The sequence below is a fragment of the Panulirus ornatus genome, chromosome 17, assembly GCF_036320965.1.
Source record: "Panulirus ornatus isolate Po-2019 chromosome 17, ASM3632096v1, whole genome shotgun sequence".
NCBI classification, from domain to species: Eukaryota; Metazoa; Arthropoda; class Malacostraca; order Decapoda; family Palinuridae; genus Panulirus; species Panulirus ornatus.
The window spans coordinates 23,716,953-23,744,753 of record NC_092240.1 but is presented as its reverse complement, the minus strand read 5'-3'; the positions used below and the strand labels follow the sequence as shown (position 1 = coordinate 23,744,753).

Genomic DNA, 27,801 nt, shown 5'->3' with positions numbered 1-27,801 from the left:
GTACAATAGGGTGTGTACTACCTACCCAGTAGAGTAGTGTGTGTACACCACAACCAATACAATATGATGCGTATTTCGCGCACACACGTGAGGAAGTAGATCCACGCCCACCACAGTAACACATAACCAGCCAACCCCGCGCTCATGGACTGCGGTAAACATGACAGCCAACGCCATGAGCCACATAACCAACTTGACCCTCACCTGGTAAAGCCAAGTCTGTCTGCACAATAGAGATCACAGGGAAATCACCTCGTGGGGGGAAAAAATATTCACAAACTGGTTTAGACGGGGTGTGTGCGTGTGTGTGTGTGTGTGTGTGTGTGTGTGTGTGTGTGTGTGTGTGTGTGTGTGTGTGTGATATGTGGGGTTGGGAGGGAAGTGTCTAGACTCTTGAAGCCTCCATCTCTTGAGCATTCATTAACTGGATGAGAACGTGGATTATATAAGTTTTGAGAAAGAGACAGACAATGTTAAATGTTATTGTGGTGAGGCGCATGATATTCAACACGGTACCACACTGTCTTGGTTCAGACGGAAGGGGGAAAGATGATCAATCCTGCTGTCAGGTGCATTCAAATGCATTACTGAAGCTGTTAATTCCTGGAGATAACGAGTATGAAACACTGATGTACTCACTGGCAACGAGCGCTTCACCAGTGACGGCTGGCGAGCGTCACTGACAGGCAGGAATCTCACCCCCCCCCCCCCACACTGTGATGGCCGTCCATTATGTGTGAGATGATACATGTTGTGGAGTGTTATGTGTGAGATGATACATGTTGTGGAGTGTTATATGTGAGATGATACATGTTGTGGAGTGTTATGTGTGAGATGATACATGTTGTGGAGTGTTATGTGTGAGATGATACATGTTGTGGAGTGTTATGTGTGAGATGATACATGTTGTGGAGTGTTATGTGTGAGATGATACATGTTGTGGAGTGTTATGTGTGAGATGATACATGTTGTGGAGTGTTATGTGTGAGATGATACATGTTGTGGAGTGTTATGTGTGAGATGATACATGTTGTGGAGTGTTATGTGTGAGATGATACATGTTGTGGAGTGGTATGTGTGAGATGATACATGTTGTGGAGTGTTATGTGTGAGATGATACATGTTGTGGAGTGTTATGTGTGAGATGATACATGTTGTGGAGTGTTATGTGTGAGATGATACATGTTGTGGAGTGTTATGTGTGAGATGATACATGTTGTGGAGTGTTATGTGTGAGATGATACATGTTGTTGAGTGTTATGTGTGAGATGATACATGTTGTGGAGTGTTATGTGTGAGATGATACATGATGTGGAGTGTTATGTGTGAGATGATACATGTTGTGGAGTGTTATGTGTGAGATGATACATGTTGTGGAGTGTTATGTGTGAGATGATACATGTTGTGGAGTGTTATGTGTGAGATGATACATGTTGTGGAGTGTTATGTGTGAGATGATACATGTTGTGGAGTGTTATGTGTGAGATGATACATGTTGTGGAGTGTTATGTGTGAGATGATACATGTTGTGGAGTGTTATGTGTGAGATGATACATGTTGTGGAGTGTTATGTGTGAGATGATACATGTTGTGGAGTGTTATGTGTGAGATGATACATGTTGTGGAGTGTTATGTGTGAGATGATACATGTTGTGGAGTGTTATGTGTGAGATGATACATGTTGTGGAGTGTTATGTGTGAGATGATACATGTTGTGGAGTGTTATGTGTGAGATGATACATGTTGTGGAGTGTTATGTGTGAGATGATATATGTTGTGGAGTTTTATGTGAGATGATACATGTTGTGGAGAGTTATGAGTGAGATAGCGAGTGTGTGTGTGAGTGTGTGTGTGTTTGTGCTGTGGATGCCAGCATCCCACGTGTGTGTTAGGCAGATAGAAAAGACAGAAACATGAGCGTGTGTGTGTGTGTGTGTGTGTGTGTGTGTGTGTGTGTGTGTGTGTGAAGCAGCGGGTGCTGACCTTGACACAACATACCCAGGTCCTCGCGGCAATAACCACCAACTGATGTTAAATATTCAAAAGAGGTCTTCAATGAGCGTCACCTGCTGCCTCTCAGGCCATGATACGCCTGAGATGAGGGGACGAGTGGCGGGTGGCAGGCAACGGGCGCTGGGTGGCGGGTGGCAGGCAACGGGCGCTGGGTGGCGGGTGGCAGGCTACGGACACCGGGTGTCAGGTAGCGAGCGGTGGGCTGGATACTAAGGACCTTCAAGACGAGTGAGAGAGGGAAAAGCAATGTTGACGTTCTTCAAAAAACTGTTCTCCCAGCTGAAGGTAACACAGCCGTGAGCTGACATACTCCCTTGCTGGCAGGGTGAAACTACACAGTTTTAGAAAGTGCGCAAAGAGCCTCCACAGCCCGTAATGACGCTGTTGAAAAATCCCAACTCCCAGTGGGTAAGTGACGGCCCTGAGTCTATACTCTCCAGAGCACAAACAAGTTACGCCATCGTTCATACTCGCACAATCCTGAAAGTTACGATTCGTAATACGATTTCCCGACTGTTCCCAACGGCTCGGACGCCTTTATATTGTCGACAGTGAAAGAGATAAGTACAACTTAACTACGAGGAGAAAACCAGTGTAATCACACGGGCCGCGCAATTGTTTACTACGTCGCCTGCAGCCATTAGAAACACTGAGACTCCCCAGAGAAGGCATTCAAAGGCTTGAAAATGGATCTACACTGCGCCAGACCTTGTGGTTAACGCAGGCCGATGGCCCGCGGACTCAAACAGCCTGATTGAACAAGGGTGCGATGGTAGAAGACCTTCGTAACAATCGTAGGGCAAGACATATGGTAAGGCAAGAATTTGTAGTTAGGAAGTTGTATGGAGTGTGGGTGTGGTTGTATACTGTGGAGGTTGCTACACCCGGGTCTCGGTGCAGAACACTGGTCAGGCACGCCCACCACAAGATGGTAGTTCTCTCACATTAGGGAATGCCAGATGATGTACGTACAGATATAAGTATTTTCAAGTACGTGATGTAAATCTACGAGTAACTGAAGATCAAGGTTGCCATGCCATGTTAAAGCAGAGGCTTTTATCTTAATGTGGAGTGTTGCATACAGTGGAGGTCCCACGCTAGCTGGAGTGGTATGCCATTCACAGAGGTCGAGAGGTATTACATTGGCGGGTCTGTCGATGGTCTTCTCCAAGTGTCATGTTGTGATGACGGTGACCCAGGTGCACCACGGGCATGGCTGTGTATCAACTGTGATCACTTGGGTCTTTCATGTCGACGGTGATCTCCGGGTCAGTGGTTCCTGGGGCTTCCTCTGTTCATCGTCCTTCCATCTGTCACCTGTGTGCCGCTTCTCAGAGACCCGCAGGTATGTACGATCCTTCGTATGAAATGTGTACAGGAAGAAATGTATTGTGTGTTTTCTCTCTTGTATCACCACTCACACACATTCACACCCTGTCTTCCTCAGAGTCACACCTTACTGAAGCGGCCTGCCTGCCTCCCTCCCCCAACTTCTCAGTAATCACCAGTATCCTGACGGTGGTACGGGGAGCAACACCGACGCTAGTTTCGCCACACGTTCCCTTCAGCACTCCAGAGTATATTCATCAACGGTGAAACTGTTTCTTGTGGCATAACTCCGTATGATTACCCGCCACCTGTAAACTGCTTCTCCCGCTCCACACCTTAACATCAGTCTGTCAGCCTCCGGCATCAATTACCACACATACGACTGACGGATCTCCTACCACAGGTGAGGCGCGACAACCACCACCAGGACCCACCTTCACGTCCAACACCTGAGGAGACTTTCACCACGTTCTGTCGCCTGTCATGTGGTCTACATGCCTACCACAAGACGTACAGAGAGCTATGCAACACGGAAGGTTCTGGGGGGGCTATGCCATGACTAAAGTATCATGCCACCACTATGTGCAGCGTGGAGACAGAGGGAAGTCAGCAGTAACGCTGCAGAGGTTCATGCGGGCCTGGGGCTGCCACCTGGTGTCCACTACGGCCAGAGCTGGTCCGCTCTGCCTGGCCGGAGGGAAGGACACACGCCTCCAGCCTCGCACTCAACTCACAAAAAACTGGTGACCTTGTGAGTGACAGCGCTGGCTGCCACACACGCAGGCACCACCACTCCCTCCACACCGGAGAGAGAGAGAGAGAGAGAGAGAGAGAGAGAGAGAGAGAGAGAGAGAGAGAGAGAGAGAGAGAGAGAGAGAGAGAGAGAGAGACAGACAGAAAAAACAAAATCCCACAAGCAGCAACCACCGTTTGCAGCACACAAACGCCGGATCCAGGAGAGAGTAGCCAACACTTACTCCAAAAGCTTATCGAACACGCAGTTCAGTACCACATAGCAGTTTTCCAACAAGCAACAACAGAGGGCGTGATCATGGGGTTTACAAATAAACAGGAGATTAAACATAATACAATGCAGACCCAGCCCCTCACTCTACAAGGCTTCTGTCGACCACCAGTCAGCCTCCGGCGAATGAACATCACAGGTGAGAGGTGATATGAGCAGCCTCCAGGCTACAGGTCAGGATCAAACGGCCTTACTACCTGGGGGTAACACCAGGCAACGTTCCTCCTGCAGCATGTGCGGCCGCCTGGGTCAGGTTCATGAGCTCTGGTGCTGCTGGCCTCCCATCCTCCCCTCACATTCGGGATCTACCAGGGAGCAACCAACCTACCACTTCCTGTCACGATAGACCAGAGTGGCTGCGTGGAACCTTCTGTTGACTCGCCCAGGACGGAGACAACCGTGTGGTCTCAGCATCACTGCGACTAACCCTTGCTTGCTGCCTCCTCCTCCTGTCTAGGATTACATTCCGCCAGGGGCGCAACATTCACCCGGTGCCGCTGGGCCCCGAGTGTCAGTCATGCCACGTCAGTGTGACAGTGTCAGTCATCAGTATGCCAGAAGCAGCTGCCTCACCCTACCTAGCTGGAGGCCACATCATCTAACATAACAACGCGTCATGACCATTGCATGACATGCTAACGCTGGCATTTTTTTTTTACCAGTATTACCCGGTCGCCTGGTGTCATGCATCCGGCTGCCCCACTCCCCTGACCACACGGGACTGGTCACCAACTACAAGCCAGTGGCGGGGCAAGCGGCAAACACCCCAGCAGGAACCCTGGCTGGGGGAGGTAAACACAACAGCGGTGACAGCTGTAACCTCTGCTATGGTGAGGAAAGCGGTACCCCGGGAGGAGGTGGGCGATGCAGGCTGCATTCATCGGTGTCCCCGGGGTGTGGTCAGGACACACCAACCTCCCCCGGATAGCCTTACCGCCCCACACCGGAGCCTTTCAGGCCACGCGTCACACCCCAGTGGAAGGCCAAGCAAGGCAATAATGACTCACACAGGAGAGATACACGCAATAACACATAAAAACCCGCGAGTCTGAACGAATAAGAAAAGCATGTGAAGGAGAGGACTCCCGTGGTGTAGCGGTCAGCGTTCCTGAACGTGAAGCATTCACGGGCCGCCCTGGGTCGAGGGCATAGGTTTGAATCCTGGTTGCGGCAGTCGGTCCACAGTCAACCCAAGCTGTTCATCCACCCCTAGGGGTTGGTCGATAAAATGGATACCTGTGACGTGCTGTGGCTGAAGCACTGTGTATGAGGCAGGACTTGGTGACCACACTAGAGTTATGACTGTGACAGAGAGACGCACTGCTCAGCACCCGCTGTCGGAACACAAGGACCATAAGTGTGACAGACACGATGCCCAGTACCCGCTGTCTATAAAGATTCATATATCAAGGGGAGGTCATGGTTGCTAGGCAGATGCAGCTGGTGATGGGTACTGGTTTAGCTGGGTGGTAGGTGCTGCCCGCTCGTTCCGTATGTTAGCGAAACTGACCTGCTGTTAGGTTACCACACACACACTCCAGAGGGTCATTGTATTTTACCCATTATCATCATCAGCAAATACAGGAACGAATGGCTGTACCCGGACTTTGATTAACACTGTACCCACATGTGTCGACGCCAGGATTCAAACCCCTCGACATCCCGTGGTTTGCCGGATACCCAGCCAGCCACCCGGGGCAGCCATGGCAACAGTCTCTCTACCTGCCTCCTCCCCCCCCCCCCCCCCCCCGGTCCACGACTCGCCCTTTGTATTCACCAGGAACACGATCTTCAGCGCATCACTGAATCAATCGCATCCCTCCATCGGGCGGACACACACAGTCCCGCCCACCCGAGTGACTGGAACACAATCTGATCTTTAATTTCAAAGTCTTTATCAGACTTGAAAATATAAACCATCATCAAAGCACTTCCCTGAATGCATCTTTCAACACGTCCTGGCCAGTGCAGCTGGTCCTGAGCACCACCACCTGGCTACATATACAGTTGCAGGAAGGACATGCGCAAAATTCTTTAGGCTTGGGAGGTGAAATTAACGCAAGGGGGTCCGTCTACCACCACAGTCATGCACGGAGAGCCATATGGTTCAGGAGACTATGTGCCAACAGAGGTATTCCCACAGCCTACCAAACATTACGAAGGTGACTGTCGGAAAATAACTTGAGTTCCGAGATGATTCTAACCAAACATCACAAGATACGTGCAAACCATGACGATGGTCGTCCACGGATACTTGAGAAGTATCATACTTGTGCTTACTGTAAATGGTGCTTTTGGAATTCTTTTCAAGTTGGATGTTCCAGTCACGGACAGATGTCCACATCAAGACCGGGCGTTTACTGTAATACCGAGAGAATAATGAAAGTGAAAAAGAAGAAACAAGGGAAAGTATTTTTCAAATTTTGGAGGAGGAAGAGAAAAACCTGTCTTTGAAAATGTGCTAGGTCATAGTTATTGCGAAAGACAAGAGAAGGTAGACAGTTCCAAAGCTTCGAAGTGCAGGGAAAGAAACAGTTATCAAAACGGCCCACCCTTGATACGTAATCAATGTTGTTAAGCTCTTGTAAACTTCACCTACCATGTGGATTTCCGAATAATTTACTGTGTTGCCCAAACCATGTCGACACTTGCCCCACAACGTAACCTATAACGTATTACAATCACTGAGGACCAGCCAGTCCCCCATGTGCACTCTGTGTCCTCATTTGCGCCACCGCCCACAGGATGGGTAGGAGTGTACAATACAACAACTGCTCTTGCGGCAAAAAATATCAAAATATATCAGCCTCGTCCTCCGGAACACACCACCAGCAGCAGTGTTATCCTGCTCCTCTGTATGAGGAAGTCAACCCTACGTGGGAAGGTACCAGTCAGCCAACACTGCTCCTATGTACGAGGAAGTCAACCCGCCAGGTTCTGCCAAATCCCAGGTGCACTCCTGACCCCGGGTTGTCACCTGTCACCTGACCCCTGTGGTGGGGCTGGAGGTGCAGGCGGGAAGGTCAAACCTTCGTAGGGTTAAGAGGCTCAATTTTGGCAGAGAAAAACTCGTTTTCGCTAATTACAAGTAAACTACAGCAATTTTCCACAACACTTGTGGGAAACGATTTGCTTTTAAATCTCTCCCCCTCAAAAGGTTACCCGAGTGAGGGACCTGTGACCAGGTGACATCTTAAGTCACTGTTAGCTGAAGGGTCACAGCGAGCCATCACTGCCAGCTGACGGGGTCACAGCGAGCCATCACTGCCAGCTGACGGGGGTCACAGCGAGCCACCACTGCCAGCTGACGGGGGGTCACAGCGAGCCATCACTGCCAGCTGACGGGGTCACAGCGAGCCATCACTGCCAGCTGACGGAGGTCACAGCGAGCCATCACTGCCAGCTGACGGGGGTCACAGCGAGCCATCACTGCCAGCTGACGGGGGTCACAGCGAGCCATCACTGCCAGCTGACGGGGGGTCACAGCGAGCCATCACTGCCAGCTGACGGGGGGTCACAGCGAGCCATCACTGCCAGCTGACGGGGTCACAGCGAGCCATCACTGCCAGCTGACGGGGGTCACAGCGAGCCACTAATCTCGTCAGTGAACAGTACAACAGCACAGTGCTTCAGGAGGAACGTCCAACATGCTTGAAAAGCACTAACGGAAAAGCCTCCGTCCGTTACCTTGGCGGTGATCACCTGTGATTTACATAAGTCAACTACGCAGTGTTGAGCGGAGGTAGGTCGACCACACAAAGCCACCACCACCCCGGTGGGGAGGAACCTCCCGCCCCGGGGGATGTTTGAGGACTTGGGAACACACATCCTCAAACCACTGCACATGTTGCTGTGGTCAGTGGCGCCGGCTGCCCTACTGACACGCAGGTAGAGTGTCTGCTGGGGGAGGACGTGAGCGAGATAAAACGGGGACACCCCACACACACACACCCTACACTACACTGCCATACACACCTCTCTCACATCAACACCCCCCCAGCACTCGGCGACCCCAGGACATCAAACACGTCCAAACGAGAGCTAATGGGGCCGCAGGACCTGAGCCTACGGCAGAGGAACTTACTTCAGGTGAGGCTACGTCAGTCGAGACTTGGATGTGTTCCACCGGAGACGTCCCGGTCGCTCCCAGGTCCTGTGGCGGCGTGACGAGTGTCGACCTCAGGGCCGGCCCAGGCAGCTCCCACACAACATGCCGTGGTCAGAGCCTCACCTGCACGGGAGCATAACGAGCCAGGATCAGTAAACATATCCTGAGGTGAACGTGGAGACGGTCACACAACACAATACTGCGTCGACCACAACGAATAATACCACTACGAACTCTGAATCATCAGTCAGGAGCATCACATAATGATATACAGAAAAGGTCATCACATAATGATATACAGAAAGGATCACATAATGATATACAGAAAAGGTCATCACATAATGATACAGAAAGGATCACATAATGATATACAGAAAAGATCATCACATAATGATATACAGAAAGATCATCACATAATGATATACAGAAAAGGTCATCACATAATGATATACAGAAAGAAGCATCACATAATGATATACAGAAAGGATCATCACATGATGACATACAAACACAGTAATAATCTCAAACCAACCTTAACACAAGCCACTATATGGGTTGTACACTGGCCACTATATGGGTTGTACACTGGCCACTATACGGGTTGTACACTGTAAAATATGTGCCATCACACACCTTAACCACCACCACCACAATATTCGCAACCTATAAATGATTTACCAATAAATCCCCCTTACGAGATGCCCCAGAGGACAGCTTTACCCGTGATAAAGATCAGAGAAACTGAATCATTGGAAAAATAAAAATAACAAAAGACGGTGTTTTTCTGTGGGCGGCAGCAGCAGCAGCAGCTGTATTCCCACCCTGGGGTGTGAGGCACCACAGATATGGTCTTAAATCATGATAATCTACAGTCATTTCCTTGTAGCGCCAATACCTGTTTGAACCGCACTGCTCTACACTAACTGGGAATTGTGTGTGTGTGTGTGTGTGTGTGTGTGTGATGATGTGATCATTACACGAAAGTGCACTTGGGATCTTATCGTGTTTCATTCCCCGTGGACTCACAGGAATATATATATATATATATATATATATATATATATATATATATATATATATATATATATATATATGGAATGAGTATTTTGAAGGTTTGTTGAATGTGTCTGATGACAGAGTGGCAGATATAGGGTGTTTTGGTCGAGGTGGTGTGCAAAGTGAGAGGGTTAGGGAAAATGATTTGGTAAACAGAGAAGAGGTAGTAAAAGCTTTGCGGAAGATGAAAGCCGGCAAGGCAGCAGGTTTGGATGGTATTGCAGTGGAATTTATTAAAAAAGGGGGTGACTGTATTGTTGACTGGTTGGTAAGGTTATTTAATGTATGTATGACTCATGGTGAGGTGCCTGAGGATTGGCGGAATGCGTGCATAGTGCCATTGTACAAAGGCAAAGGGGATAAGAGTGAGTGCTCAAATTACAGAGGTATAAGTTTGTTGAGTATTCCTGGTAAATTATATGGGAGGGTATTGATCGAGAGGGTGAAGGCATGTACAGAGCATCAGATTGGGGAAGAGCAGTGCGGTTTCAGAAGTGGTAGAGGATGTGTGGATCAGGTGTTTGCTTTGAAGAATGTATGTGAGAAATACTTAGAAAAGCAAATGGATTTGTATGTAGCATTTATGGATCTGGAGAAGGCATATGATAGAGTTGATAGAGATGCTCTGTGGAAGGTATTAAGAATATATGGTGTGGGAGGCAAGTTGTTAGAAGCAGTGAAAAGTTTTTATCGAGGATGTAAGGCATGTGTACGTGTAGGAAGAGAGGAAAGTGATTGGTTCTCAGTGAATGTAGGTTTGCGGCAGGGGTGTGTGATGTCTCCATGGTTGTTTAATTTGTTTATGGATGGGGTTGTAAGGGAGGTAAATGCAAGAGTCCTGGAAAGAGGGGCAAGTATGAAGTCTGTTGGGGATGAGAGAGCTTGGGAAGTGAGTCAGTTGTTGTTCGCTGATGATACAGCGCTGGTGGCTGATTCATGTGAGAAACTGCAGAAGCTGGTGACTGAGTTTGGTAAAGTGTGTGGAAGAAGAAAGTTGAGAGTAAATGTGAATAAGAGCAAGGTTATTAGGTACAGTAGGGGTGAGGGTCAAGTCAATTGGGAGGTGAGTTTGAATGGAGAAAAACTGGAGGAAGTGAAGTGTTTTAGATATCTGGGAGTGGATCTGTCAGCGGATGGAACCATGGAAGCGGAAGTGGATCATAGGGTGGGGGAGGGGGCGAAAATTTTGGGAGCCTTGAAAAATGTGTGGAAGTCGAGAACATTATCTCGGAAAGCGAAAATGGGTATGTTTGAGGGAATAGTGGTTCCAACAATGTTGTATGGTTGCGAGGCGTGGGCTATGGATAGAGATGTGCGCAGGAGGATGGATGTGCTGGAAATGAGATGTTTGAGGACAATGTGTGGTGTGAGGTGGTTTGATCGAGTAAGTAACGTAAGGGTAAGAGAGATGTGTGGAAATAAAAAGAGCGTGGTTGAGAGAGCAGAAGAGGGTGTTTTGAAATGGTTTGGGCACATGGAGAGAATGAGTGAGGAGAGATTGACCAAGAGGATATATGTGTCGGAGGTGGAGGGAACGAGGAGAAGAGGGAGACCAAATTGGAGGTGGAAAGATGGAGTGAAAAAGATTTTGTGTGATCGGGGCCTGAACATGCAGGAGGGTGAAAGGAGGGCAAGGAATAGAGTGAATTGGAGTCATGTGGTATACAGGGGTTGACGTGCTGTCAGTGGATTGAATCAAGGCATGTGAAGCGTCTGGGGTAAACCATGGAAAGCTGTGTAGGTATGTATATTTGCGTGTGTGGACGTGTGTATGTACATGTGTATGTGGGGGGGGGGGGGCATTTCTTTCGTCTGTTTCCTTGCGCTACCTCGCAAACGCGGGAGACAGCGACAAAGTATAAAAAAAAAAAAAAAAAATATATATATATATATATATATATATATACATATTTTTTTTTTTTGTCGCTGTCTCCCGCGTTTGCGAGGTAGCGCAAGGAAACAGACGAAAGAAATGGCCCAACCCACCCCCATACACATGTATATACATACGTCCACACACGCAAATATCCATACCTACACAGCTTTCCATGGTTTACCCCAGACGCTTCACATGCCCTGATTCAATCCACTGACAGCACGTCAACCCCGATATACCACATCGATCCAATTCACTCTATTCCTTGCCCTCCTTTCACCCTCCTGCATGTTCAGGCCCCGATCAAACAAAATCGTTTTCACTCCATCTTTCCACCTCCAATTTGGTCTCCCACTTCTCCTCGTTCCCTCCACCTCCGACACATATATCCTCTTGGTCAATCTTTCCTCATTCATTCTCTCCATGTGCCCAAACCATTTCAAAACACCCTCTTCTGCTCTCTCAACCACGCTCTTTTTATTTCCACACATCTCTCTTACCCTTACGTTACTTACTCGATCAAACCACCTCACACCACACATTGTCCTCAAACATCTCATTCCCAGCACATCCACCCTCCTGCGCACAACTCTATCCATAGCCCACGCCTCGCAACCATACAACATTGTTGGAACCACTATTCCTTCAAACATACCCATTTTTGCTTTCCGAGATAATGTTCTCGACTTCCACACATTCTTCAAGGCTCCCAGGATTTTCGCCCCCTCCCCCACCCTATGATCCACTTCCGCTTCCATGGTTCCATCCGCTGCCAGATCCACTCCCAGATATCTAAAACACTTTACTTCCTCCAGTTTTTCTCCATTCAAACTTACCTCCCAATTGACTTGACCCTCAACCCTACTGTACCTAATAACCTTGCTCTTATTCACATTTACTCTTAACTTTCTTCTTTCACACACTTTACCAAACTCAGTCACCAGCTTCTGCAGTTTCTCACATGAATCAGCCACCACCGCTGTATCATCAGCGAACAACAACTGACTCACTTCCCAAGCTCTCTCATCCCCAACAGACTTCATACTTGCCCCTCTTTCCAAAACTCTTGCATTCACCTCCCTAACAACCCCATCCATAAATAAATTAAACAACCATGGAGACATCACACACCCCTGCCGCAAACCTACATTCATTGAGAACCAATCACTTTCCTCTCTTCCTACACGTACACATGCCTTACATCCTCGATAAAAACTTTTCACTGCTTCTAACAACTTGCCTCCCACACCATATATTCTTAATACCTTCCACAGAGCATCTCTACATATATATATATATATATATATATATATATATATATATATATATATATATATATATATATATATATATATATATATATATATATATATATGCATATACATCAAGGTATATATTCACAATGCAACAGGGTGTGGAGGGTGTTCTGGGAAGCCAGTCCTCACACAAGACAGGTTGGTCCGCTCTACAAACACTTAATGACCACTCCAGCCACGCCACCAGCCACCCACCCAGCCGGTCTACTCCTGGAGAAAAACCTGAGTGTTTACACCGTACCAGGGAACCCACATACCCTCCCACCCATGACCAAGTCCTCCCGCACACACTGATACACCCCAGGTGTTGCCCAGGTCCTCCGGCACACACTGATACACCCCAGGTGTTGGCCAGGTCCTCCGGCACACACTGATACACCCCCGGTGTTGGCCAGGTCCTCCGGCACACACTGATACACCCCCTGTGTTGGCCAGGTCCTCCGGCACACAATGATCCACCCCAGGTGTTGGCCAGGTCCTCCGGCACACACTGATACACCCCAGGTGTTGGCCAGGTCCTCCGGCAGAGAATCAACTGTAAATACGTTCGATGCCAAGTGACCAGAGCTGAGGCAAGAAGTTTGCCTTGCTCACTGAGTGGTTTCCAAGGTCGTTATGTTCATCTGGTCACCTGATACAGTCATTAAACAGTGTACAATGTACGTTCATCTGGTCACCTGATACAGTCATTAAACAGTGTACAATGTACGTTCATCTGGTCACCTGATACAGTCATTAAACAGTGTACAGTGTACGTTCATCTGGTCACCTGATACAGTCATCATCAGCAATGATGCTTCATCATCAACAATGAGGTTACATCATCAAGTCCCCATCATTAATAATGAGGCCACATCATTAATAATCAGGCCACATCATTAATAATCAGGCCACATCATTAATTATCAGGCCACATCATTAATAATCAGGCCACATCATTGATAATGAGGCTACATCATTAATAATGAGGCCACATTAATAATGAGGCTACATCATTAATAATGAGGCTACATCATTAATAATGAGGCCATATCATTAATAATGAGGCCACATCATTTATAATGAGGCCACATCATTAATAATGAGGCCACATCATTAATAATGAGGCCACATCATTAATAATGAGGCAACATCTTTAATAATGAGACCACATCATTAATAATGAGGCCACATCATTAATAATGTGGCCACATCATTAATAATGAGGCTACATCATTAATAATGAGGCAACATCATTAATAATGAGGCCACATCATTAATAATGAGGCTGCATCATTAATAATGAGGCAACATCATTAATAATGAGGCCACATCATTAATAATGAGGCTACATCATTAATAATGAGGCAACATCATTAATAATGAGGCTACATCATTAATAATCAGGCCACATCATTAATAATGAGGCCACATCATTAATAATGAGGCCACATCAATAATGAGGCCACATCATTAATAATGAGGCTGCATCATTGATAATGAGGCCACATCATTAATAATGAGGCCACATCATTAATAATGAGGCCACATCATTAATAATGAGGCCACATCATTAATAATGAGGCCACATCATTAATAATGAGGCTACGTCATTAATAATGAGGCCACATCATCAATAATGAGGCCACATCATTGATAATGAGGCCACATCATTAATAATGAGGCCACATCATTAATAATGAGGCCACATTAATAATGAGGCCACATCATCAATAATGAGGCCACATCATTAATAATGAGGCCACTTTAATAATGAGGCCACATCATTAATAATGAGGCCACATCATTAATAATGAGACCACTTTAATAATGAGGCCACATCATCAATAATGAGGCCACATCATTAATAATGTGGCTACATCATTAATAATGAGGCCACATCATTAATAATCAGACCACATCATTGATAATGAGGCTACATCATTAATAATGAGGCCACATCATTAATAATGATGCCACATCATTAATAATGAGGCCACATCATTAATAATGAGGCCACATCAATAATGAGGCTACATCATTAATAATGAGGCAACATCATTAATAATGAGGCTACATCATTAATAATGAGGTCACATCATTAATAATGAGGCAACATCATTAATAATGAGGCAACATCATTAATAATGAGGCAACATCATTAATAATGTGGCCACATCATTAATAATGAGGCCACATCATCAATGATGTGGCCACATCATTAATAATGAGGCCACATCATTAATAATGAGGCCACATCATTAATAATCAGGCCACATTAATAATGAGGCCACATCATTAATAATGAGGCAACATCATTAATAATGAGGCCACATCATTAATAATGAGGCCACATCATTAATAATGGGGCAACATCATTAATAATGAGGCCACATTAATAATGAAGCCACATCATTAATAGAGGCAACATCATTAATAATGAGGCTACATCATTAATAATGAGGCTACATCATTGAGGCAACATCATTAATAATGAGGCTACATCATTAATAATGAGGACACATCATTAATAATGAGGCAACATCATTAATAATGAGGCAACATCATTAATAATGTGGCCACATCATTAATAATGAGGCCACATCATCAATAATGTGGCCACATCATTAATAATGAGGCATCATTAATAATGAGGCCACATCATTAATAAAGTGGCCACATCATTAAAAATGAGGCCACATCATCAATAGTGAGGCCACATCATTGATAATGAGGCCACATCATCAATAGTGAGGCCACATCATTAATAATGAGAATAAATGATAAGGTGACATCACTTTGTTCTCCCTGGGTCAACCAGAGAAAATTTTCTCGTTCCACATTGCCACTACCACCAGAACCCCCTTCATCACCTGGCTCACCCCCCATCCTCCAGCCATCTTCCCCATGTCGCCCTAGCTCTTCGTCCCCCAGCAGAAGGATCCCCGTGGGACACGTCCTACCCCTTGCTGCCCCATCAGCCTGAGTAGCGGGGCGTGACCCCTCCCGGCTGCTCGACGAAGCCCCGCGCGCACCCAGCCAAGACTTCCTCCTCCAGCACCGGCCGTGCGCGCGCCCCTCACAGCAGCCGGGCTACACACACCATCTCCATGTAAGACCCCTCGCCAACATTCCGGGTCCTCCCTCACTACGCCACCTTCCTTCATTCATTATCAGCTAATGTCATCATTAAGAGGGTCATTAATCAAGCGATTACTTCCCTACTCTTCGCCTAAATGTGCACCAGCCTGTACGTCATTTCAAAATATGTTATTTTTCTCTTTAGACATACCACGTAAAAATAACCACATGATATAGTTATCTTTATATCATTCATTTATTCCCACGGTATATCTCTCTCGTGGATTTCTTCGTCTTGCGGATTTATGATCAATCATGGGGGATTTATGATCAATCATGGGGATTTATGATCAATCATGGGGATTTATGATCAATAATGGGGATTTATGATCAATCATGGGGGATTTATGATCAATCATGGGGATTTATGATCAATCATGGGGATTTATGATCAATCATGGGGATTTATGATCAATCATGGGGGATTTATGATCAATCATGGGGATTTATGATCAATCATGGGGATTTATGATCAATCATGGGGGATTTATGATCAATCATGGGGGATTTATGATCAATCATGGGGATTTATGATCAATCATGGGGATTTATGATCAATCATGGGGGATTTATGATCAATCATGGGGATTTATGATCAATCATGGGGGATTTATGATCAATCATGGGGGATTTATGATCAATCATGGGGATTTATGATCAATCATGGGGATTTATGATCAATCATGGGGGATTTATGATCAATCATGGGGATTTATGATCAATCATGGGGATTTATGATCAATCATGGGGAATTTATGATCAATCATGGGGGATTTATGATCAATCATGGGGAATTTATGATCAATCATGGGGATTTATGATCAATCATGGGGATTTATGATCAATCATGGGGGATTTATGATCAATCATGGGGGATTTATGATCAATCATGGGGAATTTATGATCAATCATGGGGGATTTATGATCAATCATGGGGGATTTATGATCAATCATGGGGATTTATGATCAATCATGGGGAATTTATGATCAATAATGGGGATTTATGATCAATCATGGGGGATTTATGATCAATCATGGGGGATTTATGATCAATCATGGGGAATTTATGATCAATAATGGGGATTTATGATCAATCATGGGGGATTTATGATCAATCATGGGGGATTTATGATCAATAATGGGGATTTATGATCAATCATGGGGATTTATGATCAATCATGGGGAATTTATGATCAATAATGGGGATTTATGATCAATCATGGGGAATTTATGATCAATCATGGGGGATTTATGATCAATCATGGGGATTTATGATCAATCATGGGGGATTTATGATCAATCATGGGGATTTATGATCAATCATGGGGATTTATGATCAATAATGGGGATTTATGATCAATCATGGGGGATTTATTCTCCTCGTGGTTTCTCTCTCATCGTAACTCCAGACCTCCATAATCAAACACAGGATTCCTGTCACCTACATCCAGGTGTCTGGTTATTTATCATGCATTATTCTCGATAATTATCATTATCTGCCTCTTAACAATTGCCCGTTTTCTATTCCACACATCGAAGAATTTTTCATATCGGAGCGCATTTAATGTTGCATACAACACGTTTTCTAACCAAAATCAATCCACACAGAAATAAATGGATTTTTCTTATAATCTTTACCGTAACGTATTCCTTATTACTCCTTCAAGCAATTCTGAGATATCACCTCATAACAAAAATATATGAATTTCCAGGAGGAACTATGCCATATTCATCTTCCTCAGTCCTTAAGTCTGTCTTCCCAAATCAAGTTTTCTATTGAATTCTTGTTCTTTGCGAGGCCTCCACACTTACACTTATACCATCTCCTCCTTGCGAGGCCTCCACACTTACACTTATACCATCTCCTCCTTGCGAGGCCTCCACACTTACACTTATACCACCTCCTCCTTGCGAGGCCTCCACACTTACACTCATACCACCTCCTCCTTGCGAGGCCTCCACACTTACACTTATACCACCTCCTCCTTGCGAGGCCTCCACACTTACACTTATACCACCAGCTTCTCTTAGCATCAGACAGTACTTACATCCACACGTACTATAACACCTACACCAGTCCTACGTGTAAATACCGGTGCTACCATCACCAGTACCAACCGGAGACGCTACCCAGTACCAGTACTCACACGGGAGAGCCACGACCTCACCATCACAGGCATCAGCGGCTCAAACACACCTGTGATCAACCGGGACCCCACTCACCGCTGTGGTGGCTGATCACCACACCAGGTGGCCACGAGCGAGTGTTGCCGTCTGATCAGCCATGATGACTACCACAATGCAGGTAAATAATGAGTGCAATACACCCATCATAACCCTCCATCCCCCGGAGGGTCACTGGGTCGACAGATACCCACGGCCGAGATCTTACCGCTACGCAGACCGACTGAAAATACGTCCGCCGCCGCGAACGGAACTGAGGGCGTTTAGTAAAAGCCCACGACGGAGGCGCCAGCAGCAGCCGAGGCAGCGGAGTGAAAATCAGTGACGGATGGCATTCGGGAGCAAAGCGATACGAGATATCTTCGTCGTCTTGAATCTGGCAGGATGTTCATTCTTTTTTATATCATGATATTATCATCATTGAAACACAGAGGAAACTGAGATTAAAACTCGGCGGGCGACTGTGGCTGTGAGCTGTGTTGTATTGTCAGGGAGAGGCGGGCTGCGGCTATCCAAGCAGCACCACAGCATCATACTCACTGACCCGCCACAACGCACGAGAACCCAATTCCGAACAACAGGTAATTCTGCTCCTCAAGCTTTCCTCCTACGTCCCGCCTACCATGAGCCTCCGTCACCTCCATCGACACACATGAAGCAAGAACACCAAACAGACCCCCAGGGCAACGGAAGTGAGCTAATGACGAATATTAAATCACTCCAAGGTTATAAACGAGGAGCGGAGGCGGCATACCACGCCATCATAATCGTACACCATCAAAAGTTTCAGTTCAATCAGAGGTCACCTCGGGTCGAGCAAAACATGGGAATCAATCACTGAGTGAACACACACACACACACACACACACACACACACACACACACACACATACACACACACACCAAGAATGTTATCAACGATATAATGTGTTGGTTCAGAGGAGAGTACACGCAGGGTTGACACAATCACCGTACACACGTCCATCATTACTAAGTGATGTCACTCTGAGGGACAGGTGTGTGTGTGTGTGTGTGTGTGTGTGTGTGTGTGTGTGTGTGCTTGTCTTCCCGAGCAACCTCATTATGGTGAGGATTTATTGACAAAAGGTCAACATGCGAGTGATACTGTGGTACAGTTATCATTCTCACACACACACACACACACACACACACACACACACACACATAGGGGGTACCTCTCACACCGCTGTGCAGAGTCGTGCTTCGCGAGGTATGTACATCTCAGGCACACGACCTACCACAACCTGTCCTTACTGCACACTACCGGAGGCTCACGACGACCTCCCTTACCCCTAGTAAGGTGGGTCGTCCAGCAGGGACGCCGCCCTCCCTGTCCTACACACCGTCGACGGCATCAACACCTGCCGGGGAAGCGCTGGCAACCCCTCCGCCAGCAGGAGCGCGGTGGCGCAACGCTCTTCCAGACAACACTTACGACACTTAGCCTAGAATGAAGAGCATTTCCTACTTAATGACCTACTTTTACTTAAGCCGACTGGAGGGTCTAACATTGGTAACCGTGAGCTATGTAAGTATTTCCTCCATACTTACACTAATCAACTTATTGGTAAATCATCAGTAAGGGACGTTTACCCTGACTGTAATACGTCTCGGGGATCTGACCCGTCCTCCCTCCAGCGTACCTGTGCCGTGAGCGTCACCCCAGGAGGAGGTGCGAGTGAACGTTCACTAACGTGCCGCGTCCCGCGGAGCCGTAGTGGGCTCTGCATAACATTGAATCCCTGTAGCCTGTGGTGTCACTGAGGGAGGCAGGGTGGACGAGATGCCGCCGTCGTCCCTACCTGGAGAACACCCGGTTATCAGCGTTACCCGCCACCCTGGTCACACTACCTACAGGTCGAGCAGTTCACGATCCACCATTTCCGGGGAGGAGGCAGCAGCAGGAGGGACCTACCAGCGGGTGAATGACCTGGTTAGAACTGTAATCTTCCCGACCAACCTTCAAACCATCTTCCAGCCGTGCCCCGCCTTCACCAGCGGTCTGGGACCCAGCCTGAGGTGTGAGGGCGGGGTTAGCGTACATGGTAAACACAAGGGCGCTGAAGATAGCATACAGTGGGGATGGTATGTGTACTGTGTTCATAACATCCAAGGCCTCCACACACACACACCCTTATCCTCCCAGCTCCACCAGCTACCATCATAAGGGCGTAGGTCCACCTAATGTTTAAGTCATGTGGGGATGGGGGCTGGCAGCATACATGGAAGCGCGAGGCTGGGGTCTAGTACAGAAAGCGAGAGGCTGGGGTCTAGCCACACACACACACACAGCGTTAAGCTGGGGTCACACTGTACGAGAAAATCATATAACACTTTCAGCGGCCGAAAAAAAAAGTCCTCCTGTAACATACGATAAATAACGTACCTCAGCGTCTGTTTTCTGACGTCTCGATTCAGGATACAGTGTCTCCTACCGTTTCCTCACACTGTTCTCACGCATGCTTTATGTACCAGGAACACGTACTGCGTTGCCCGTAGCTCGTGTAGCACCTCACACATGGGTAAGGTGATGTTCCTCTACGGTTCAGTCCCGGACTAACCTGCTCTGCTGCTGCCCTGATCAGTCTAATGTGTTGGAGGTCACGGCTCGTACTACGCCAGCAGCACACCTTACACAACACGGCCACTGAGGCAACCTTCGTCAATATTTGTATTGTGAGGTTTTGAAGGCCATAATATTGGTGCAGAGGTTTTCAAGGTTATAATACTTTTACTGTGAGGTTTTGAAGGTCATAATACTGGCACTATGAGGTTTTGAAGGTTCTAATACTTGCACTGAAGTTTTGAATGTCATAATACTTGCACAGTGGGGTTTTAAAGGTCATAATACTTGTACTGTGAGGTTTTGAAGGTCATAATATTTGTACAGTGAAGTTTTGAAGGCCATAATATTGGTACACTGAGGTTCTCAAGGCCGTAAGTTTTGGATAAGTGTAGGAAGGTGGAACAGTAAGGAGTCTTTGATGATCAAAGCGTTCTACTTCATCCAGACCATCCTGACAGTTTAGCAGACACAGTTCACGATGGCTGCCACGTATGTCCCTCTGTTCGTAACATCTCTAAATCATAACAAAGTTTGGCTTTCCACGATTTTATATACAGACGATACACCTCCCTCACCAGCCGTGCTCCACACAGCACAGCCACAACGTCCACGTTCCATCAACATCATACACCAAGGATACGTCACCTGGCTCTGTAGCAGCGAATTTAACCCACTGGTAAAGTCTGAGTCGGTTATACCATACACACACCTGGTGGTACATACCTCCGCCAGTCCCAAACACACACACACACACACACGCACTAGAGTCGTCACAGAAGTGCGCCACTTACGAAATTAAATCTAACTTAAAATGCCAAATCAGTCTGATGTGAAGTCAGATATTCTTAGCGGCGTTCGCTGTGGTGTTTGTGGGTTGCCTTGTCGACCACAACCCTGGCCAGACAGTTACCTGCCCCGGTAGCCACAACCACAACCATCCACCAAACCCCCCCACACACACCCCACCTCAACATGAACGCGCGAGTCTTGACAGAATTATTCTCTTTTTCTTACCATCTCACCGAAGGAGTGACACACATGCACACCGTCACATGTGGCAAGGTGAGGGAGAACATCGCCGGGGTGAGACATGCCCCGAAGTCATTACGTCGAGCGAGGAACGCTACCCTCGAGCGAGGAACGCTACCCTCTAGCGAGGAACGCTACCCTCGAGCGAGGAGCGGTGCTCTCGAGCGAGGAACGCTACCCTCGAGCGAGGAGCGGTACCCTCGAGCGAGGAACGCTACCCTCGAGCGAGGAACGCTACCCTCGAGCGAGGAACGCTACCCTCGAGCGAGGAACGCTACCCTCGAGCGAGGAACGCTACCCTCGAGCGAGGAACGCTACCCTCGAGCGAGGAACGCTACCCTCTAGCGAGGAACGCTACCCTCTAGCGAGGAACGCTATCCTCGAGCGAGGGATGCAACGTACACCGAGAGAGCGTCGCTAACAATGCAATTACAGTTGATAACAGCAAGATCAAAAAATAGTTAACGGCAAGTCACGCCTGACGACCGCTATAATCTACTTCTCTAATATAACAATCGTCTCATTTCGTCCTAGAAAATTTTCTCTCTTGAGAAAAATCAACAACTCGCGGTATTACGTTACTAGCCGTCAGTGAAGTAACCGTTATCTCCGTCATCCACACGTTTCAGTGATACAGAAGATGGGATGATCCTCGTCCTGGCTGGCGGAGGAGCACCAACGATGTGTGGATGGAAGGTTTGGGCTTCGAAGGCAGAAGATGGAATGAGGGTAGACAGGTAGGTAGCGGCTGGAGGACTGGTCGTGTAAGAATTACCAGGGGGAGTGGGAGAGACAGGAGCGGCAGCCAACTCAGCCCGACTGAGGGAGCCGACCAGGGTCCGCTGAAATGGTATGGACAGATGGAGAGGATGAGTGAGGAACGAGTGACTGGGAGGATCGACCTGTGTTACAAATGGAAGGAGGGAGGACCGAGTATGAGACAGAAAGATGGAATGGTAAGAGGCTTTGAGGTACCGGGGCTTGAACATGGAACACGGAGTGCATGGGAGGGAATAAAATGGACTTTTGTGTCGTATATGGGGGGACGACGTACTGAAATGGGATGAACAGGGGCGGTCAAGGGAAACGATGGAGTAATATTTGCGGCATGGCTGTGAGAGGAAGACTCTGTGGTTTCGGTACACCATCGCTGGACGTGGCAGCTAGAGGGTGAATATATGTGCAAATGAGACAATCGTTCTATTCTTCCTGGCGCAACCTGCGTCAGGCAGGATATGCAGTATGTCATCATACAACCCCGAGGTCCCTTCTCCAGGGGCTCCCAGAGGAGAAGGGACGGAGCGAGCGGAGTCCTGTGAAGTGACGAGTATGTTTCGTCAACTGACGAAAACACAGCGTCACCAAAGACGACTTTTCACTCGCCGTGGAATCTTAAGCAGGAGGAGTCCGGTAACACCGTTCCGTGTGTGTGTGTGTGTGTGTGTGTGTGTGTGTGTGTGTCAGTTCCCATGCCTGAACCGTAACGTGTCTCCTGGCTCCTATCTACGTCTCTTTCCATTGTCAGTAACAAGACAGGAGGGGAGGGTCCGTGTTAACCAATACAGACTGGGGGAGGGGATACGTGACGTACCATAACTAAGGTGAATATCATCATCGAATTGCCTAGAGAGAGAGAGAGAGAGAGAGAGAGAGAGAGAGAGAGAGAGAGAGAGAGAGAGAGAGAGAGAGAGGCAGGCGCTCGACCGTCAACCTGGCGGGTACAAGGACAAGGGCAGCGGTCGGCCGAGGGGAACGAGCCCATGACACATCACGAAGACTCTCAACAACTTGGCATATCATCAAAGTACGACACGCGACCCACGGACCGACCATCGCTGTCGCCTCCTCCTCCTCCTCCACCACCAACCCCTCCTCCTTCTTCTGTAACTGTAGTTGGCCAATCACAGTAAACTCTGAACAACAACAGTAAACGAGCAGAGGAAAAACAACATCCATGAATCTAGCTGCGGGTCCACAACTTTCATAACAAAACTACGCAACATCTGAAACCTTTTACCAACCATAAGAACACAAGCATAGCTGATTATTCCTCCCCTTCCCCCTCCACATTTTCCTGGGCTTGGCTTACTTTGGCTTGGCTTGGCTTGGCTTAGTTTGGCTTGGCTTGGCTTGGCTTAGTTTGGCTTGGCTTGGCTTGGCTTAGTTTGGCTTGGCTTGGCTTAGTTTGCCTTGGTTTGGCTTGGTTTGCCTTAACGTGGTTTGGCTTGACGTGGTTTGGCTTGGCTTAGTTTGGCTTGGCTTGGCTTAGTTTGGGTTGGCTTGGCTTAGTTTGCCTTGGTTTGGCTTGGTTAGGTGTGTGCCTGGTGAAGTCTTCTGGGGGTATTCACCCTCACAGACAGGGTTAGGCCTAGGCTGCTGGAATTGGTCGTTGGTCGAGCAAACTGTTAGAAGCCGCAGCCCTCTGGCCTGCATAGCCCCTACAGCCTGGCTGGTCTGGTACACTTTGTAGGTACTTGTCCACTGCACTCTCGAACTCTTCCATTGTACATCCAAAGTTGTTTCTGATGGTAGATCGCAAGGTGATGAAGAGTCCTGAGCCCAGGATATTCAAGATGTTCTCTCCTGTGCATATCGCACATCTGAATGTCGGAGGAAGTATTTTACAAAGTCTTCCATGCTTGTCGAACCAATGGGAAGTTATTTCCGACTATAAGGTGGGAACCATACCTTCTAGGATGACAGACCTCTCCCGTCTGCGCTCCAGGGAGTATAGCCTCAGAGATTTTCATCCCTTCGCAGTAATCTACGAAAGAGCTGTGAACATTTTCCGATACCGCAATTTCGCCCGCCTTGTAGGGTGATGTTAGAATGCAACAATGTTCAATTCGTGAAAGAATTAGAGCTTTGAATAATATCAATAATGGCGTTTCTTCACTTGTCTTGAAGGTCCGCAGGATCCAGCCTGTCATCCTTTTGCATGAAGCAACCGTTGCTTTGCTGTGTTCGCTGAAGGTTAGGTCGTCAGACATTATAACTCCTAGATCTTAGGTCTTTCATATTATTCAACCAGTTCACCATAACGCTAGTGTCTGTCCAGTATCCTGCGCTGTTTTTGATTTCTTCATTTTTGCCATACCGGATGAGTTGGAACTTATCGCCATTGAAAAGCATATTGTTCTCGGTTCCTCGTTAAAGACTTCGTTTAAATCTCTCTGTAGCCTTTCAGCATCATCTACAGATATGATTTTCATACTTGTTCTTGTATCATCTGCAAAGGATGATATGAAACTGTGGCTCGTGTTTGAGTAAATGTCAGACATAACAGGAACAGGAAGGGTGCACGTACACTTCCTTGTGGGGCTGTGTTTTTCACCGTGGAGGCACTAGAGATAGCATGGTTTACAACTACGTGTTGTAATCTCTTATTAGAAGAGAGGAAAAAAAAAGTTGTACGTCCATCTCCCAATTTTTCCGGTTACTCCCATCTTTCGCATTTTGTGTTCTAGGACACCGTGGTCACCCTAACAAAATCCAACCTTAACTTAGAAACGGAGAGAGAGAGAGAGAGAGAGAGAGAGAGAGAGAGAGAGAGAGAGAGAGAGAGAGAGAGAGGAGGGTTGGAATCTTCATCGAGCAATACCAACACTACACTGTTTAGTAACAGCAGGAAAAAAAAAAACAATAATTACAGGGTCGACTTTCGACAGTGTACCGACCATAGCACGACATGCCACGGACCGCTGGCTGACCTCCTCCTCCCTCCCTCACTCCCTGGCTGACCTCCTCCTCCCTCACTCCCTGGCTGGCCTCCTCCTCACTCCCTGGCTGGTCTCCTCCCTCCCTCCCTCCCTGGCTGGCCTCCTCCCTCACTCCCTCCCTGGCTGGCCGCCTCCTCCTCCCTCACTCCCTGGCTGGCCTCCTCCTCCCTCCCTCACTCCCTGGCCGAGGGATAACCTGCCACAATGAGGGTGACAACGTTGATCCCCGCCACGCCCCCGGTGATGGAGGTGTGGCGTCCTCGTCCAGCTCAAGACGTGGACGGTCTTTGCTCCTCGAGCCAAAGAACTTGGAATAGGGATCTAGGTTCCGCTCGCTGAGCCCAGGAGACCTGTCAACGTTGCCATAGTGGCTGTGCCCCCCCCCCTCACCCCTTCTCTCTCTCTCTCTCTCTCTCTCTCTCTCTCTCTCTCTCTCTCTCTCTCTCTCTCTCTCTCTCACCATTCGTGGTCCTGGGGCCAGGGAGAGGCTGGCCACACTGCCTCGTTGTTATACGCATTAACCAATCTGAACATCTTAAGCCATGGCGTCACGCGTGCCTCCAGCCAGAACGATCCTCGATGATAGGGTCCCTCACGGACGTCTGGGGACTCCACTTGTCCTTCACGGACGTCTGGGGACTCCACTTGACCTTCACGGACGTCTGGGGACTCCACATGTCCTTCACGGACGTCTGGGGACTCCACTTGTCCTTCACGGACGTCTGGGGACTCCACTTGTCCTTCACGGACGTTTGGGGACTCCACTTGTCCTTCACGGACGTTTGAAGACTCCAATTTTCCTTCACGGACGTCTGGGGACTCAACATATTCTTCACAGACGTCTGGGGATTCAACATGTCCTTCACAAACATCTGGGGACTCCACTTGTCCTTCATGGACGCCTGGGGACTCCACTTGTCCTTCACGGACGCCTGGGGACTCCACATGTCCTTCACGGACGTCTGGGGACTCCACTTGTCCTTCACGGACGTCTGAGGACTCCACTTGTTCTTCACAGACGTCTGGGAACTCCACTTGTCCTTCACGGACGTCTGTGGACTCCACTTGTTCTTCACGGACGTCTGAGGACTCTGTCTCCTTCACGGACGTCTGGGGACTCCACTTCTCCTTCATGGACATCAAAGAAACCCGACGTAGAGACAACCCTCACACAGGAGAGGAGGAAGACCAGGTCGAGCTATATACTACATGGAATTGTCCCCAAATATCTTTAATCAAGAATACAGAAATATAAACACTCGTGCCGAACAAACACATACAAGGCGAACCATTACTAAAAGTAACTACAAGGCCGGTAACCACACACGATAAACCACACACACACACACACACACACACACACACACACACACACACACACACACACACACACTACCGCAAAATGAAAGGCGAGACTTTGGTCACTATTAAGGATAATAATAATTCAGACAAGACTGGCAACAGCACTGGCACACGGGTGTACCTCCAGGTAGTCTGCAAGAAGACAGGGTTCGACACTGAAGCAAGGCAGCTTGGGGACAGCAGGACACCACGTTGAAGGCAAACGTATGCTTTTAGCAATCACCAAAATTAAAACAAGGTGGTCATGAAGATAAATATCATTATACATAAATATTTGTTCGAACGATGACCTAAAAACGACATACGACGTCTTGATCGATCTGGGGGAAAGCAAATGGCGCTATAACAGCATTAATGAAGTTACAGAACTGCAACTCTGATTATTATTTACGATCTACTGCGCAGCCAGAAGTGGAATCCCTCGGATGGACCAAGTACACAACACTTCATAATCCACAAACGTTTACCGCCTGCACCCAAGCGGCACTACTGAAGCAAACTGCAAAACTCTTAAGACAAGTGTTTGTGTGCCCGACACTGAGCCTGGGCTAGTTGCATCACACGTACGTACATACAGTGTGGACAACGACAATATCTGATGGCGCACGACATTACCAGCCATGACACAACATGGCCCAACTATCACGTCTTATATTTACCATCTCGTTACCTACTAGCTCTCTCGCTCTAAGGCCTCTCTATGAACACCTATCTTAAATCTCTTCACCACGACGTTGCGATACCTCGGCACGACGCCTCGGTGCGACACAAGCACGACAGGGTGCGACACCCTGAGCACGACAGGCACGATCCTTCCACATGACGTTGCTTGGTGGCATCAGTTCTCCACGTAGCCACGTGGCCATGACGTGGGCCCCAAGATGTTGCCGACACTCGACACACTCGACCAGCGAGGACAGACGAACGAAGGCAAGTAAAGAGGCAGGTGACAGAGCCAGCCTCGAGGTCCTAAACGCTCGGAGAACGATCCTTGAACATACCTGTACCCTGGGGTCACTACACGGAGAGAGAGAGAGAGAGAGAGAGAGAGAGAGAGAGAGAGAGAGAGAGAGAGAGA

General features: G+C 47.7%; 1 protein-coding gene across 2 annotated transcripts in view; it reads right to left on the bottom strand.

The window, feature by feature from the left end:
* LOC139754635 (uncharacterized) overlaps positions 1–27,801 on the bottom strand; it is a 529,511-nt gene that overhangs the window by 230,344 nt on the left and 271,366 nt on the right. The window contains exon 3 of one of the 2 annotated variants that reach the window (XM_071672137.1): positions 8,451–8,597. The exons of the other annotated variant lie outside the window; for it this stretch is intronic. The gene's annotated coding sequence lies outside the window, so the exon portion shown is untranslated. The remainder of the gene's footprint in view (positions 1–8,450; positions 8,598–27,801) is intronic. 2 annotated transcript variants of the gene reach the window in all.